Source organism: Nerophis ophidion, linkage group LG17 (assembly GCF_033978795.1).
Source record: "Nerophis ophidion isolate RoL-2023_Sa linkage group LG17, RoL_Noph_v1.0, whole genome shotgun sequence".
Lineage (NCBI taxonomy): Eukaryota > Metazoa > Chordata > Actinopteri > Syngnathiformes > Syngnathidae > Nerophis > Nerophis ophidion.
Window position 1 is genome coordinate 21,535,093 of NC_084627.1, and position 15,740 is coordinate 21,550,832.

At 42.6% G+C, this 15,740-nt stretch overlaps 1 long non-coding RNA gene across 2 annotated transcripts; it reads left to right on the forward strand.

Annotated features, from left to right (window-relative positions):
* The first annotated feature begins 1,827 nt into the window (after positions 1 to 1,827).
* LOC133536204 (uncharacterized) lies at positions 1,828 to 15,128 on the forward strand. Of its 2 annotated transcripts, XR_009802418.1 has the most exons (8): positions 1,828 to 2,269; positions 2,805 to 2,939; positions 9,509 to 9,584; positions 10,479 to 10,556; positions 11,090 to 11,134; positions 11,700 to 11,778; positions 14,358 to 14,429; positions 14,546 to 15,128. It is a non-coding gene; the product is annotated as an uncharacterized LOC133536204 (long non-coding RNA). The 2 variants fall into 2 exon arrangements; XR_009802417.1 differs by lacking the exons at positions 11,700 to 11,778; positions 14,358 to 14,429; positions 14,546 to 15,128 and having other exon boundaries at positions 11,090 to 11,239.
* Positions 15,129 to 15,740: the final 612 nt, after the last annotated feature.

Below are 15,740 nucleotides of genomic sequence, written 5' to 3' on the forward strand. Positions count from 1 at the left end.
ATATATATACATATATATATATATATATATATATATACATTATAGATACAATAAACAATAATAATCCAAACTAAGGACATGGAGTGTGAACTAATATACAAGAGTGTGCGGTGTAGACTAGGTGTGGGAATTACTTGAGTGCTTTACCGTAGTGTTGAATCGAGAGCGGGGGCAAGACAGAGGAAGGTCTGAAAGACAAGTGAGAGGTCCGTGTGGCTGAGAGAGAGGCGTCAAGGTCCGTGTCCAAGTAGGAAGTTGAGATAAAAGAGGCAGTCTGGGAAGCAGGGGAACGATGACGAGGAATGACGAGACACATAGCAACGTCAACACGGGAACGGAGGTCTGCAGTAGGATTGATACGACACGACAATGAAACACGGAGGGGAAAACAGAGAGAGAGTAAGATTGCATCAAGCATCAGATGAGCGATTACTGTACGCCAACAAAAGTGTATTATTCCGGCTAGGGATGGCAGGTTGGGCAGGCTTAAGAAGACAGCTCGCTCATCACAGGCTGGTGCGCTGATTGCAGATATCCTGCAGCCGTGCGGATAGGGAACGCCCATGGGCATGGTCTGCGGTGCTCTCACTGGAGCACACGGATGGATGAGCGGTGCCGCAGGAGTCTGAGTCATAACAGAATTCCTGGTAATCTGGGATATTTGGCGTCAAACTCTTACGGGATAGATGACTCAGAATAACATAAGTGATCGCCTTTTGGCTTCTGGTTTACTTACAAAATAAAATAGCCTGCCTTCAAGGCGGATTGTATTTTACACTTTAAAAATGTGCTAATGAGTCAGCTTGTCAAAAGGTTTCAAGATGAATTTCACCTCGTTGACTGAAACGGATGAGGACATGCTGATTCTGGAGGTCCACAATTTAGGAAGCATATACAGGCATATCCTGGGCAGCTATATGGGAATATGGGGGGCATGTGTCAAATACCAGATGGTACGGGGGCCGGGAAAACAGGGAAGTGGCTCGCAGGTGTTGAATGAAATGTATGTACATTGTGTGTGTGTGTGTGTGTGTGTGTGTGTGTGTGTGTGTGTGTGTGTGTGTGTGTGTGTGTGTGTGTGTGTGTGTGCGTTTGTCAAAGTGACATATGGGGACATTTTTATGAAATTTCACCTTACATATGAGGACCTGTTGAAATATGAGGACATTTTCCATGTCCCCATATTTCCCGCAATGCTATCGTGTTCTAGACCCTCCCAGCATGTTCCCAGACCAAAAATCTCTAAAGTCTTCATTTGTCAAATTTTCAGAAAAAGTGTGTGAAAGTGTGTTTAATTTTTTTGGTCACCTTCGATTTTGCCCCTAGTGGCCATCTTTGCTATTATGACACACACACACACACACTTGTCCTCATATGTCATATGTCCTCATATGTCATGTGGGTCAGAAACTCACACACTCCAACATTTTGAAAAACATCTAACCATTACAGCAATAAACATACTCTTGAATTCTGAATCAAATAACAACACATTTTCAACTGATCTGATGATCTCATCCTTTTTAGTGTTAGTTTTATCTATTAATTTGGTTTATCTGGAGAGGATTTGGGCTAGACAATTAGTAATAAAGGGATTATGGTGATGATTTAATTTGTTTGATTCAGTATTTTACTGTATTGGACTTTTTGCTATTCTGTTGACTAAAATACAATGCCGCACAATAATTGCTTTAAATGTACCTGAAATGTAGGTTTTTGCATAAAAAAAAACAACCTTCAACCTTGATTGAGACAAAGGCAATAATTCAAATGCAATTCAAACTATACACAGTATTTTCAATATTTTCAAATGGTTACAATAGCACATTATTTGGGTATTTTTATCTTTGGGGCAAATTTAGGATTAATATGGGGATTGTTTTTGGAGGTATTCACTTTACATTGTGTTCAAGATGGTTACTTCCGCCCACTCTGAAGAGTCTCGGCGTCTGATTGGTCCAATTTTCAGTTAGGCGCCGCCTGATTGGCCGCTGGACGATGTCTGCTCCTAACAGAGGGCTAAATCACTAGTTAACTATTTTCATCATGGAAGTTATACAGCTCATGTATCACACTTAATATTGAATATATATATAAAAAGGGTTTTCCAAAAGGACCATTTATAATCGAAATACACAACTTCACACACGATTTTGAGCACAACAGAGCGCTCAGTGAACATCACTTCCGGGACCTGCATCACCGGAGGGGGACATCTATCTTGGTCACAAACAATCTTTGACAGTCTTCGACAGCATGGTTGAATCAGGTGAGCATAAAATGGAGTTTAACGTAATTAAATAGACCAATGTTTTTTAACATAGGAAAATACTTCATTATAATCAACAGTTAAATGTTGTTGTTATTAATTGCAATCAGATTTGATTTTATGAGGTTAAATTAAGCATTTCAGTTCTGGGCCAAGGCCAAGGCATTTAACATTTTTTTTTTAAAGTTGCATGGAAGATTATAAGTAGCAGTGATTGTCACACACACTAGGTGTGGTGAAATTATTCTCTCCATTTGACCCATCACCCTTGATCACTATGCTAGTAAACATTTTCTTAATTTTAAACAAGACAGACTAGAGTTCTTCAAATTGTTTATACTTTTTTTCAAATACAAATATTTCAAGCTGATAAGCACTGTGGACTTGGCATGTTACTGATATTGTTACATTACTACTTTGTTTGAGAAGCTTCATGTCTGCATTGAGCCTAAATGTAACAGTTTTTGAAGGGTTTAGTTCTTTGTTTTTTTTCTGTGTCACTGACTTTTTTCATTTTTATGTGTGGATTTGTTAGGCGCATCAACACATGATATAGACATCGTGCCCAAAAGAAGAGCGAGACGTAATCCTGAGGCTGAAGCCACCGAGTTTATTTGATCTGGATGTGACAAGTCTTGTTTTAAGGCCCAGTGGATCAATGATTGGAAAGGTATGTCTTGTTATGTAACATATCAATGGTAACTGTATCAACATCTCATTTGGATCATTTCCTTACTGTCTAATAGAGGTTGTATTATATTGCTTTAATTAGAAGTGTTTGGAATAACAGCGTTCCACGTCCCAAGAGCTAGCTTCTGTAGCCGAGGATCGGACCGCCAAGTGCCCTGCCTTCGGCTGCCGCCCAGCTCACAATGCACCTGACCTCTATGGCCCCTCGGAGTCTTGTTCACGAGTGGGGGAAGAGTGGATCGTGAGATCGACAGGCGGATCGGTGTGGCGTCTTCAGTAATGCGGACGTTGTATCGATCCGTTGTGGTGAAGAAGGAGCTGAGCCGGAAGGCAAAGCTCTCAATTTACCGGTCGATCTACGTTCCCATCCTCACCCATGGTCATGAGCTTTGGGTCATGACCGAAAGGATAAGATCACGGGTACAAGCGGCCGAAATGAGTTTCCTCCACCGGGTAGGGGGTCTCTCCCTTAGAGATAGGGTGAGAAGCTCTGCCATCCGGGAGGAACTCAAAGTAAAGCCGCTGCTCCTCCACATGGAGAGGAGCCAGATGAGGTGGTTCGGCCATCTGGTCAGGATGCCACCCGAACGCCTCCCTAGGGAGGTGTTTAGGGCACGTCCAACCGGTAGGAGGCCACGGGGAAGACCCAGGACACCTTGGGAAGATTATGTCTCCCGGCTGGCCTGGGAACGCCTCGGGATCCCCCGGGAAGAGCTAGACGAAGTGGCTGGGGAGAGGGAAGTCTGGGCTTCCCTGCTTAGGCTGCTGCCACCGCGACCCGACCTCGGATAAGCGGAAGATGATGGATGGATGGATGGATGGTATAACAGCGGTATATGAAAACGATGTTACTAATGCTGTTACTTTTACCGGTAACGAGTAATCTAATAACTTTTATGTACGCTACAACGCTGTTACGATGCGTTTTATGTAATGTGGCATGCTACTTTTGATGTGATTGTATGTCAACAAGACAGCGTTAGAAGCACAAAAGGTTTAGTGCAGGTAATATCTTTTTACTAATGAAAGCAACCCCCGGAAGTAATTACGAACACGATATCAAATAGAAAGAGGCCTCATCCACACGCAAACAAAAACATTCAACAGAACTATCTTAACTGCCACTGCTAAGCTAAAAAATACAGCTGAACTATTTTGCTATGTCTGGGCGCTGACGTCCCACGTCACTTGGCAAAAGGCACAGCTTTTTAAAGGCACACACACACTCTGCTCTCATGAAATATCTCTCAACTGCATATGCTAGATATTTAAAACTTTTCTTTTTCAAGTAACACATTAATTACAAACCCCGTTTCCATATGAGTTAGGAAATTGTGTTAGATGTAAATCCAAACCGAATAATTTTTTTTACAAATAATAATTAACTTAGAATTTCATGGCTGCAATACGTGCCAAAGTAGTTGGGAGAGGGCATGTTCACCACTGTGTTACATCACCTTTTCTTTCAACAACACTCAATAATCGTTTGAACTGAGGAAACTAATTGTTGAAGCTTGGAAGGTGGAATTCTTTCCCATTCTTGTTTTATGTAGAGCTTCAGTCCTTCAACAGTCCGGGGTCTCCTCTGTCGTATTTTACGCTTCATAATGCACCACACATTTTTGATAGGACTGCAGGCCGGCCAGGAAAGTACCTGCACTCTTTTTTATGAAGCTGAACACGTGCTGAATGTGGCTTGGCATTGTCTTGCTGAAATAAGCAGGGGCGCACATGAAAAAGTTGGCGTTTAAATGGCAGCAAATGTTGTTCCAAGCAGATGGGTAACTTACAGATGTGTAAGTTACCCATGCCTTGGGCACTAATGCACCCCCATACCATCACACATGCTGGCTTTTCAACTTTGCGTCGATAACAGTCTGGATGGTTCGCTTCCCCTTTGGTCCGGATGAAACGGTGTCGAATATTTCCGCAAAAAATTTGAAATGTGGGCTCGTTAGACCACAGAACACCTTTCCACTTTGCATCAGTCGGCCTTAGATGATCTCGGGCCCAGAGAAGCCGGCGGCGTTTCTGGATGTTGATAATTGGCTTTCGCTTTGCATAATAGAGCTTTAACTTGCACTTACAGATATAGCAACAAACTGTATTTAGTGACAGTGGTTTTCTGAAGTGTTCCTGAACTCATGTGATGATATCCTTTAGAGATTGATGTCGGTTTTTGATACAGTGCCGTCTGAGGGATCGAAGGTCACGGTTATTCAATGTAAGTTTCCAGACATGCTGGTTACGTGGAGTGATTTCTCCAGATTCTCTGAACCTTTTGATGATATCATGGAGCGTAGATGTTGAAATCAGTAAATTTCTTGCAATTGCACTTTGAGAAAGGTTGTTCTTAAACTGTTTGACTATTTGCTCACGCAGTTGTGGACAAAGGGGTGTACCTCGCCCCATCCTTTCCTGTGAAAGACTGAGCATTTTTTGGGAAGCTGTTTTTATACCCAATCATGGCACCCACCTGTTCCAAATTAGCCTTCACACCTGTGGGATGTCCCAAATAAGTGTTTGATGAGCATTTCTTAACTTTATCAGTATTTATTGCCACCTTTCCCAACTTGTTTGTTGCGTGTTGCTAGCATCAAATTCTAAAGTTAATGATTATTTGCACCAAAAAAATGTTTATCAGAGTGAACATCAAATATGTTGTCTTTGTAGCATATTCAACTGAATATGGGTTGAAAATGATTTGCAAATCATTGTATTCTGTTTACTCCTCTCTGAGCTGCTACCTTACCGTGGTAGAGGAGTTTGCGTGTCCCAATGATCCTAGGAGCTATGTTGTCTGGGGGTTTTCATGCCCCCTGGTAGGGTCTCCCAAGACAAACAGGTCCTAGGTGAGTGATCAGACAAAGAGCAGCTCAAAGACTTCTATGGAATTACAACGAAATGAACCCAGATTTCCCTCGCCCGGACGTGGGTCACCGGGGCCCCGCCCTGGAGCCAGGCCCGGAGTTGGGGCACGATGGCGAGCGCCTGGTGGTCGGGCCTGTTCCCATGGGGCCCGGCCGGGCACAGCCCGAAGAGGCAACGTGGGTCATCCCGCCAATGGGCTCACCACTCATAGGAGGGGCCATAGAGGTCGGGTGCATTGTGAGCTGGGCGGCAGCCGAAGGCAGGGCACTTGGCGGTCCGATCCTCGGCTACAGAAGCTAGCTCTTGGGACGTGGAACGTCACCTCACTGGGGGGGAAGGAGCCTGAGCTAGTGCGCGAGGTAGAGAAGTTCCGGCTGGATATAGTCGGACTCACCTCGACGCACAGCAAGGGCTCTGGAACCACTTCTCTCGAGAGGGACTGGACCCTCTTCCACTCTGGCGTTGCCGGCAGTGAGAGGCGACGGGCTGGGGTGGCAATTCTGGTTGCCTCCCGGCTCAAAGCCTGTACGTTTGAGTTCAACCCAGTGGACGAGAGGGTAGCTTCCCTTCGCCTTCGGGTGGGGGGACGGGTCCTGACTGTTGTTTGTGCTTACGCACCAAACAGCAGTTCAGAATACCCACCCTTTTTGGGTACACTCGAGGGAGTACTGGAAAGTGCTCCTCCGGGTGATTCCCTTGTCCTACTGGGAGACTTCAACGCTCATGTTGGCAACGACAGTGAAACCTGGAGAGGCGTGATTGGGAAGAATGGTCGCCCGGATCTAAACCCGAGTGGTGTTTTGTTATTGGACTTTTGTGCTCGTCACAGTTTGTCGATAACAAACACCATGTTCAAACATAAGGGTGTCCATATGTGCACTTGGCACCAGGACACCCTAGGCCGCAGTTCCATGATCGACTTTGTAGTTGTGTCATCGGATTTGCGGCCTTATGTTTTGGACACTCGGGTGAAGAGAGGGGCGGAGCTTTCTACCGATCACCACCTGGTGGTGAGTTGGCTGCGATGGTGGGGGAGGATGCCGGACAGACCTGGCAGGCCCAAGCGCATTGTGAGGGTCTGCTGGGAACGTCTGGCAGAGTCTCCTGTCAGAGAGAGTTTCAATTCACACCTCCGGGAGAACTTTGAACATGTCACGAGGGAGGTGCGGGACATTGAGTCCGAGTGGACCATGTTCCGAACCTCTATTGTCGAGGCGGCTGATTGGAGCTGTGGCCGCAAGGTTGTTGGTGCCTGTCGTGGCGGTAATCCCAGAACCCGTTGGTGGACACCAGCAGTGAGGGATGCCGTCAAGCTGAAGAAGGAGTCCTATCGGGTTCTTTTGTGAATTTGTGAATTTTGTGAATTATATTTTGGCTCATAGGACTCCGGAGGCAGTGGACGGGTACCGACGGGCCAAGCGGTGTGCAGCTTTAGCGGTCGCGGAGGCAAAAACTCGGACATGGGAAGAGTTCGGGGAAGCCATGGAAAACGACTTCCGGACGGCTTCGAAGCGATTCTGGACCACCATACGGCGCCTCAGGAAGGGGAAGCAGTGCACTATCAACACCGTGTATGGTGCGGATGGTGTTCTGCTGACTTCGACTGCGGATGTTGTGGGTCGGTGGAGGGAATACTTCGAAGACCTCCTCAATCCCACCAACACGTCTTTCTTTGAGGAAGCGGTGCCTGGGGAATCTGTAGTGGACTCTCCTATTTCTGGGGCTGAGGTCGCTGAGGTAGTTAAAAAGCTCCTCGGCGGCAAGGCCCCGGGGGTGGATGAGATCCGCCCGGAGTTCCTTAAGGCTCTGGATGCTGTGGGGCTGTCTTGGTTGACAAGACTCTGCAGCATCGCGTGGACATCGGGGGCGGTACCTCTGGATTGGCAGACCGGGGTGGTGGTCCCTCTCTTTAAGAAGGGGGACCGGAGGGTGTGTTCCAACTATCGTGGGATCACACTCCTCAGCCTTCCCGGTAAGGTTTATTCAGGTGTACTGGAGAGGAGGCTTCGCCGGATAGTCGAACCTCGGATTCAGGAGGAACAGTGTGGTTTTCGTCCTGGTCGTGGAACTGTGGACCAGCTCTATACTCTCGGCAGGGTTCTTGAGGGTGCATGGGAGTTTGCCCAACCAGTCTACATGTGCTTTGTGGACTTGGAGAAGGCATTCGACCGTGTCCCTCGGGAAGTCCTGTGGGGAGTGCTCAGAGAGTATGGGGTATCGGAATGTCTTATTGTGGCAGTCCGCTCCCTGTATGATCAGTGTCAGAGCTTGGTCCGCATTGCTGGCAGTAAGTCGGACACGTTTCCAGTGAAGGTTGGACTCCGCCAAGGCTGTCCTTTGTCACCGATTCTGTTCATAACTTTTATGGGCAGAATTTCTAGGCGCAGCCAAGGCGTTGAGGGGTTCCGGTTTGGTGGCCACGGGATTAGGTCTCTGCTTTTTGCAGATGATGTAGTCCTGATGGCTTCATCTGGCCGGGATCTTCAGCTCTCACTGGATCGGTTCGCAGCCGAGTGTGAAGCGACCGGAATGAGAATCAGCACCTCCAAGTCCGAGATCATGGTTCTCGCCCGGAAAAGGGTGGAGTGCCATCTCCGGGTTGGGGAGGGGACCCTGCCCCAAGTGGAGGAGTTCAAGTACCTAGGAGTCTTGTTCACGAGTGGGGGAAGAGTGGATCGTGAGATCGACAGGCGGATCGGTGCGGCGTCTTCAGTAATGCGGACGTTGTATCGATCCGTTGTGGTGAAGAAGGAGCTGAGCCGGAAGGCAAAGCTCTCAATTTACCGGTCGATCTACGTTCCCATCCTCACCTATGGTCATGAGCTTTGGGTCATGACCGAAAGGATAAGATCACGGGTACAAGCGGCCGAAATGAGTTTCCTCCGCCGGGTGGCGGGGCTCTCCCTTAGAGATAGGGTGAGAAGCTCTGCCATCCGGGAGGAGCTCAACGTAAAGCCGCTGCTCCTCCACATCGAGAGGAGCCAGATGAGGTGGTTCGGGCATCTGGTCAGGATGCCACCCGAACGCCTCCCTAGGGATGTGTTTAGGGCACGTCCAGCTGGTAGGAGGCCACGGGGAAGACCCAGGACACGTTGGAAAGACTATGTCTCCCGGCTGGCCTGGGAACGCCTCGGGATCCCCCGGGAAGAGCTAGACGAAGTGGCTGGAGATAGGGAAGTCTGGGCTTCCCTGCTTAGGCTGCTGCCCCCGCGACCCGACCTCGGATAAGCGGAAGATGATGGATGGATGGATGGATGGATGTATTCTGTTTATATTTACATCTAACACCATTTCCCAACTCATATGGAAACGGGGGTTGTACTTAATTTAATAATTATTTACATTTATGAAAGAGTAATTCTGTTTGTAATTGAATTTTTAGTCAAGTAACGACTATTATTATTCCTTTTTAAAACAGATATTCCAAACATTGTTAATTGATAAACTGTTTTATCAGGATATGGTGTATTTGCTCTTGCATCAATTTAAAAAGGTTCTTTTGTGGTCGAGTACCGAGGGAAGTTCATCTCAAGACATGAGCGGGACAAGAGACAGAAACCCTCTATAAATATCTTTACTATTTATCTGGCATTATATGCTCATAATGTTAACAACAAAAAGTGCTGATAATGTTATAATTAATAAGTTCTAACATTATTTTTATGTGTTTTGTTGCAGACACCAACTGTTGATGTTCTATCTCAACATTCTCCAGATTCATGTGAGCGATAAACCGACTTCATCCCTCCAACAGGTTATTACTTGACTATTTTACTATCCATCCATCCATCCATTTTCTACTACCTGTCCCTTTTTGGGTTGGCGGGGTGTGCTTGAGCCTATCTGAGCTGCATTCGGGCGGAAGGCGGAGTACACCCTGGACAAGTCGCCACCTCATTACACGGCCAACACAAATAGACAACATTTACACTCACATTCACACACTAGGGCCAATTTAGTGTTGCCAATCAACCTATCCCCAGGTGCATGTCTTTGGAGGTATGATGAAGCCGGACTACCCGGAGGGAACCCACGCAGTCACGGGGAGAACATGCAAACTCCACACAGAAAGATCACGAGCCCAGGATTTAACGATTTGTGACGCACATGCACTAACCCCTGTTCCACCGTGCTGCCCTATATCTGCTAAAAACTTGACACAACCTATACTTCAAAAGACATTTAATCCTTTTAACCTCTCACAGATCACTTTATATGACAACATTTTTTAAGCGTACATCCATGTTAGTCTGTGGAATTTACAACTCATGTTTAGCAAAACAGGAGATGTTACAGGTCAGCAACATGAATTCTATATGTGATCACTTGTCATGTACTCATATTGTTTGAACTAAAAAAGACTTCAATGTGTTTCATATAAGGTCCTCATATTTTTCTGAACCACATAAGTGTGTGTTACAATGTTTAATTCAAAGCTTTAAAATGAGTGTTTCAATCCAGGTCCTCATATTTTCTGAACCACATTTTAGTGAATGTTACATTCTTAAATAATAGTCTAAGAGCTAAAACGCTATAATAATCTTTACTGTTTATGTAGAATTATATGCTCAGAATATTATCAACCAAAAGTGGTTGTTAATGTTATAATTAATTAGTTCTGACATTATATTTTTGTGTTTTGTTGCAGACACCAACTGTTGGGGTTCTATCTCAACATTCTCCAGATTCAGATGTGAGCGATAAACCGACTTCATCCCTCCAACAGGTTATTACAAGTCTATTTTTACTATATCTGCTCTAAATGTGACCCAACCTATATTTTGAAAGACATTTATTAATTTTAATCTCTCACAGATCAGTTTATATGACAACTTTTTCGTAAGGGTACATCCATGTTAGTCAGTAAGGAGTTTGGAACTCATGTTTAGCAAAACAGGAGATGTTACAAGTCAACAACATACATTCTACATGTGACCACTCGTCATGTCCTTATATTGTTTGAACCAAGAAAGACTTAGGTGTGTTTCATATAAGGTCCTCATATTTTCTAAACCAGATTAGTGTGTGTTACAATGTTAATGTCCAAGCTTTAAAATGAGTGTCTCAATTCAGGTCCTCATATTTTCTGAACCCGATTTTAGTGTGTTTTATATTCTTAATTAATTGTCTAAGAGCTGAAACTCTGTAATAATCTTTACTATTTATCTGGCATTGTATGCTGAGAGTTTCATCAACAAAAAGTGCTGATAATGTTATAATTAATTAGTTCTGACATTATATTTTTGTGTTTTGTTGCAGAAACCAACTGTTGAGGTTCCATCTCAACATTCTCCGGATTCAGATGTGAGCCATTAACTGACTTCATCCCTCCAACTGGTTATTACATGTCTATTTTTACTATATCTGCTCTAAATTTGACCTAACCTATATTTTGAAAGACATTTATTTATTTTAATCTCTCACAGATCAGTTTATATGACAACTTTTTCGCAAGGGTACATCCATGTTAGTCAGTAGAAAGTTTAGAACTCATGTTTAGCAAAATAGGAGATGTTACAAGTCAACAACATAAATTCTACATGTGAGCACTCGTCATGTCCTTATATTGTTTGAAGCAAGAAAGACTTGGGTGTGTTTCATATAAGGTCCTCATATTTTCTGGACCAGAAAATGTGTGTTACAATGTTAATGTCAAAGCTTTGAAATGAGTGTCTCAATTCAGGTCCTCATATTTTCTGAACCAGATTTTTGTGTGTGTTACATTCTTAATGAATTGTCTAAGAGCTGAAACTCTGTAATAATCTTTACCCTTTATCTGGCATTGTATGCTCAGATTTTTATCAACAAAAAGTGGTGAGAATGTTATAATTAATTAGTTATGACATTATATTTTTGTGTTTTGTTGCAGAAACCAACAGTTTGAGATTCTATCTCAACATTCTCTAGATTCAGATGACAGCCATAAACCGACTTCATCCCTCCAACAGGTTATTACATGTCTATTTTTACTATATCTGCTCTAAATTTGACCCAACCTATATTTTGAAAGACATTTATTAATTTTAATCTCTCACAGATCAGTTTACATGACAACATTTTCGTAAGGGTACATCCATGTTAGTCAGTAGGGAGTTTGGAACTCATGTTTAGCAAAACAGGAGATGTTACAAGTCAACAACATAAATTCTACATGTGAGCACTCGTCATGTCCTCATATTGTTTGAACCAAGAAAGACCTAGGTGTGTTTCATATAAGGTCCTCATATTTTCTGAATCAGATTAGTGTGTGTTAAAATGTTAATGTCAAAGCTTTAAAATGAGTGTTTCAATTCAGAAAATGCAGTGCCTCTTGTTTACAGCCGGTTTCTGCAGCGCTGTTTTCATTGATCAAAGTATTTTTTCGGTGGTCGTGTTTTTGGTACATAACTTGTAAATAGTGCGCAAATAATAGGCTATATATATATATATAAATACATTCAAACCCCGTTTCCATATGAGTTGGGAAATTGTGTTAGATGTACATATAAACAGGATACAATGATTTGCAAAGAATTTTCAACCCAAATTCTGTTGAATATGCTACAAAGACAACATATTTGATGTTAAAACTGCTAAACACTTTTTTTGCAAAGAATTTAGGGATTTTACCATCTACGGTCCGTAAAATTATCAAAAGGTTCAGAGAATCTGGAGAAATCACTGCACGTAAGCGATGTACTGCATTAAAAACTGACATCAGTGTGTAAAAGATATCACCACATGGGCTCAGAAATACTTCAGAAAACCACTGTCAGTTACTACAGTTGGTCGCTACATCTGTAAATGCAAGTTAAAACTCTACTATGCAAAGCAAATGCCATTTATCAACAACACAGAGGAACGCCGCGGGCTTCGCTGGGCCCGAGCTCATCTAAGATGGACTGATGCAAAGTGGAAAAGTGTTCTGTGGTCTGACGAGTCCACATTTCAAATTATATATGGAAATTGTGGACGTGGTGTTCTCCGGAACAAAGAGGAAAATAACCATCCGGCGCAAAGTTCAAAAGCCAGCATGTGTGATGGTATGGGGGTGTATTAGTGCCCAAAGCATGGGTAACTTACACATCTGAGAAGGCACCATTAATGCTGAATGGTCCATACAGGTTTTGGAGCAACATATGTTGTCATCCAAGCAACATTATCATGGACGCCCCTGCTTATTTCAGCAAAACAATGCCAAGCCACGTGTTACAACAGCGTGTCTTCGTAGTAAAAGAGTGCGGGTACTTTCCTGGCCCGCCTGCAGTCCAGACATGTCTCCCATCGAAAATGTGTAGCGCATTATGAAGCGTAAAACACGACAACTTAAGCTGTACATCAAGCAAGAATGGTAAAGAATTCTACTTTCAAAGCTTCAACAATTAGTTTCCTCAGTTCCCAAACGTTTATTGAGTGTTGTTAAAAGAAAATGTGATGTAACACAGTGGTGAACATGCCCTTTCCCAACTACTCTGGCACGTGTTGCAGCCATGAAATTCAAAGTTAATTATTATTTGCAAAAAAAAAAAAGTTTGAGTTTGAACATCAAATATGTTGTCTTTGTAATGCTTTCAATTGAATATGGGTTGAAAAGGATTTGCAAATCATTGTATTCAGTTTATATTTACATCTAACTCAATTTCCCAACTTTTATGGAAACGGGGTTTGTATATATATTAGGGCTGGGCAATGATTAAAATTTTTAATCAAAGTTAATCGCACTATTTCTCTTATTAATCGCGATTAAATGCATTGTATACGCAAAGCCCAATAATGAATTCAAAAGTAGTGTGTAGTGCTTCTTTATTGGAATATTCTCCCACATGAACAAAAGCGCCAAAACATTTGTTGAGCAAACACAATTTAAATCAGTCCTTGTTAAACAGTAGCAGTTAAATAGCAAATTTTATGAAAATCAACTCAAAAAATGTAAATACAAACATTTAAGCTTATTGCCACTGCCAGGGTATTTAAGTTATCCTGTTTGTTATGGAAAATAAATATAATCTACATACAAATCTCTGAGCCACAATCATAACATCTGAACAGGCAATTTCTGAGGTAACAGCAGAACCATTTTTTTTTATCAGGGATCTTATGTTTAAAAAACTTATATTATAGGTAGTGGGCTGTTTTAGGGAATTTTTGATCAAATTATCCGTAGTAGCAATATTAATAATGTTGTGTTTATTCTGCGTAGTGGACTTAAAATAATTATGACCATATCTGTTTGCTTGGTGCTTTGATAAACTGAACACATATACATGGTACTATATTGTGATGTTATGAGCCAGGGGAAAAAAGAACTACCCTACCCAGCATGCAACAGGAGTGACGAGCATGCGCGGTAGCCCGGTATAGGTTGTGTCGCCATGACGGCATCTTGTATATTGTGATATGCACGCTCTGAAAGCAAACGTTAAGAACTCAGCCAACACTCCTGGTCTGCATTATTCATAAATAGACAGACAACACATATACTCCGCTGCTTCACAAAGCACAATATGTTAAATGTTTACTTTTACAGTTTTCTAATTCTTCCTTTCAGATTGACAGCAGGACAAATCGCTGGAAGTGGGTATGTCTCAAGCTTCTTCCACTTGGTCCACTCCAAAGCGGGGTAAATAAATAATCCACATCATTTACTAGAATATTATATTACGTTTTGCACCTTTTCACTGTGTTATAGTCATTTTTCCTTCAGTAAGAAATTGTATTTTGTCTCCTTTATGACAGCTGCAAAGGGGAAGAAGTGGAAGCAGTTGAATGACACATGTTGCATTTTGTAACTGGCAACAAAGTACCAGGTAAAAAAGATTGTGAAGCCTGCCTCCATAAAGAACTAGTAGCTCTACAGGACAGAGATTGGCTTGCCATCAAGTACTACATCCACAAAAGAATTATATTAAAAAAAGGGAAAAAAAATGTTTTCCCACATCTTCTGTGGTAGTTTGAGTATGTTACCAGCAATTAAAAAAGCAAAATAAACAGCAAGCGTTTTGTATTTATTCCAGATAATTCTTAGCGACAAAATCCACAAAAACAATTCAGTTACACTTAGTTGACAATTACATGTTTACCCATGTTTCTTTTAAACTCTTCTTGGTTTTAGATTACAGTAGCATGGGATTGGGATTTTTTTTTTAAATGACAACACATCAACTAAACCAACTCAGGTGGTTTTGTTAAGTCTCTGATGTCATTAGCCTCATATGTCACATGAACCTGAAATCTTAAACACTCTGTGATGTCATGGTTGTCATATTTCACAAACTTGAAATCTTAAACACTCTGTGACGTCATGGTCATCATATGTCACATGAACCTGAAATCTTAAACACTTTGTGACGTCATGGTTGTCATATGTCACATGAACCTGAAATCTTAAACACTCTGTGACGTCATGGTCATCATATGTCACATAAACTTGAAATCTTAAACACTCTGTGACGTCATGGTCATCATATGTCACATGAACCTGAAATCTTAAACACTCTGTGACGTCATGGTCGTCATATGTCACATAAACTTGAAATCTTAAACACTCTGGTCTTCATTTGTCACCTAAACCTGACAAGTCCTCATATGTACCATAAAAATCAGGTTCAGAAAAAAACAAAAGAGTTGCAAAAATCTCAATAGACCACTGTGTTTCTAAAATTCTGGTTCACTAACCGTCTGATTCCCAGGCCTGCAGGACCATTGGAAAGGCATGTCCCCATATGTCACGTTTTTGTCATAAGTCCTCATATGTCACCCAAACACGTATGTGTGTGTGTGTGTGTGTAGATGCTCGCAAGGGATGATGTTACTGTTGTGTTGTTGCTAGCTACAAAAAAAAAGTAAAAAGGTTGTTCTGCAAGGCAAACTGTTGTCTTTTCCACAAGTCAAGTATTGATGGACGGCAAAAATCGAGACGTTCCGTAGTGTT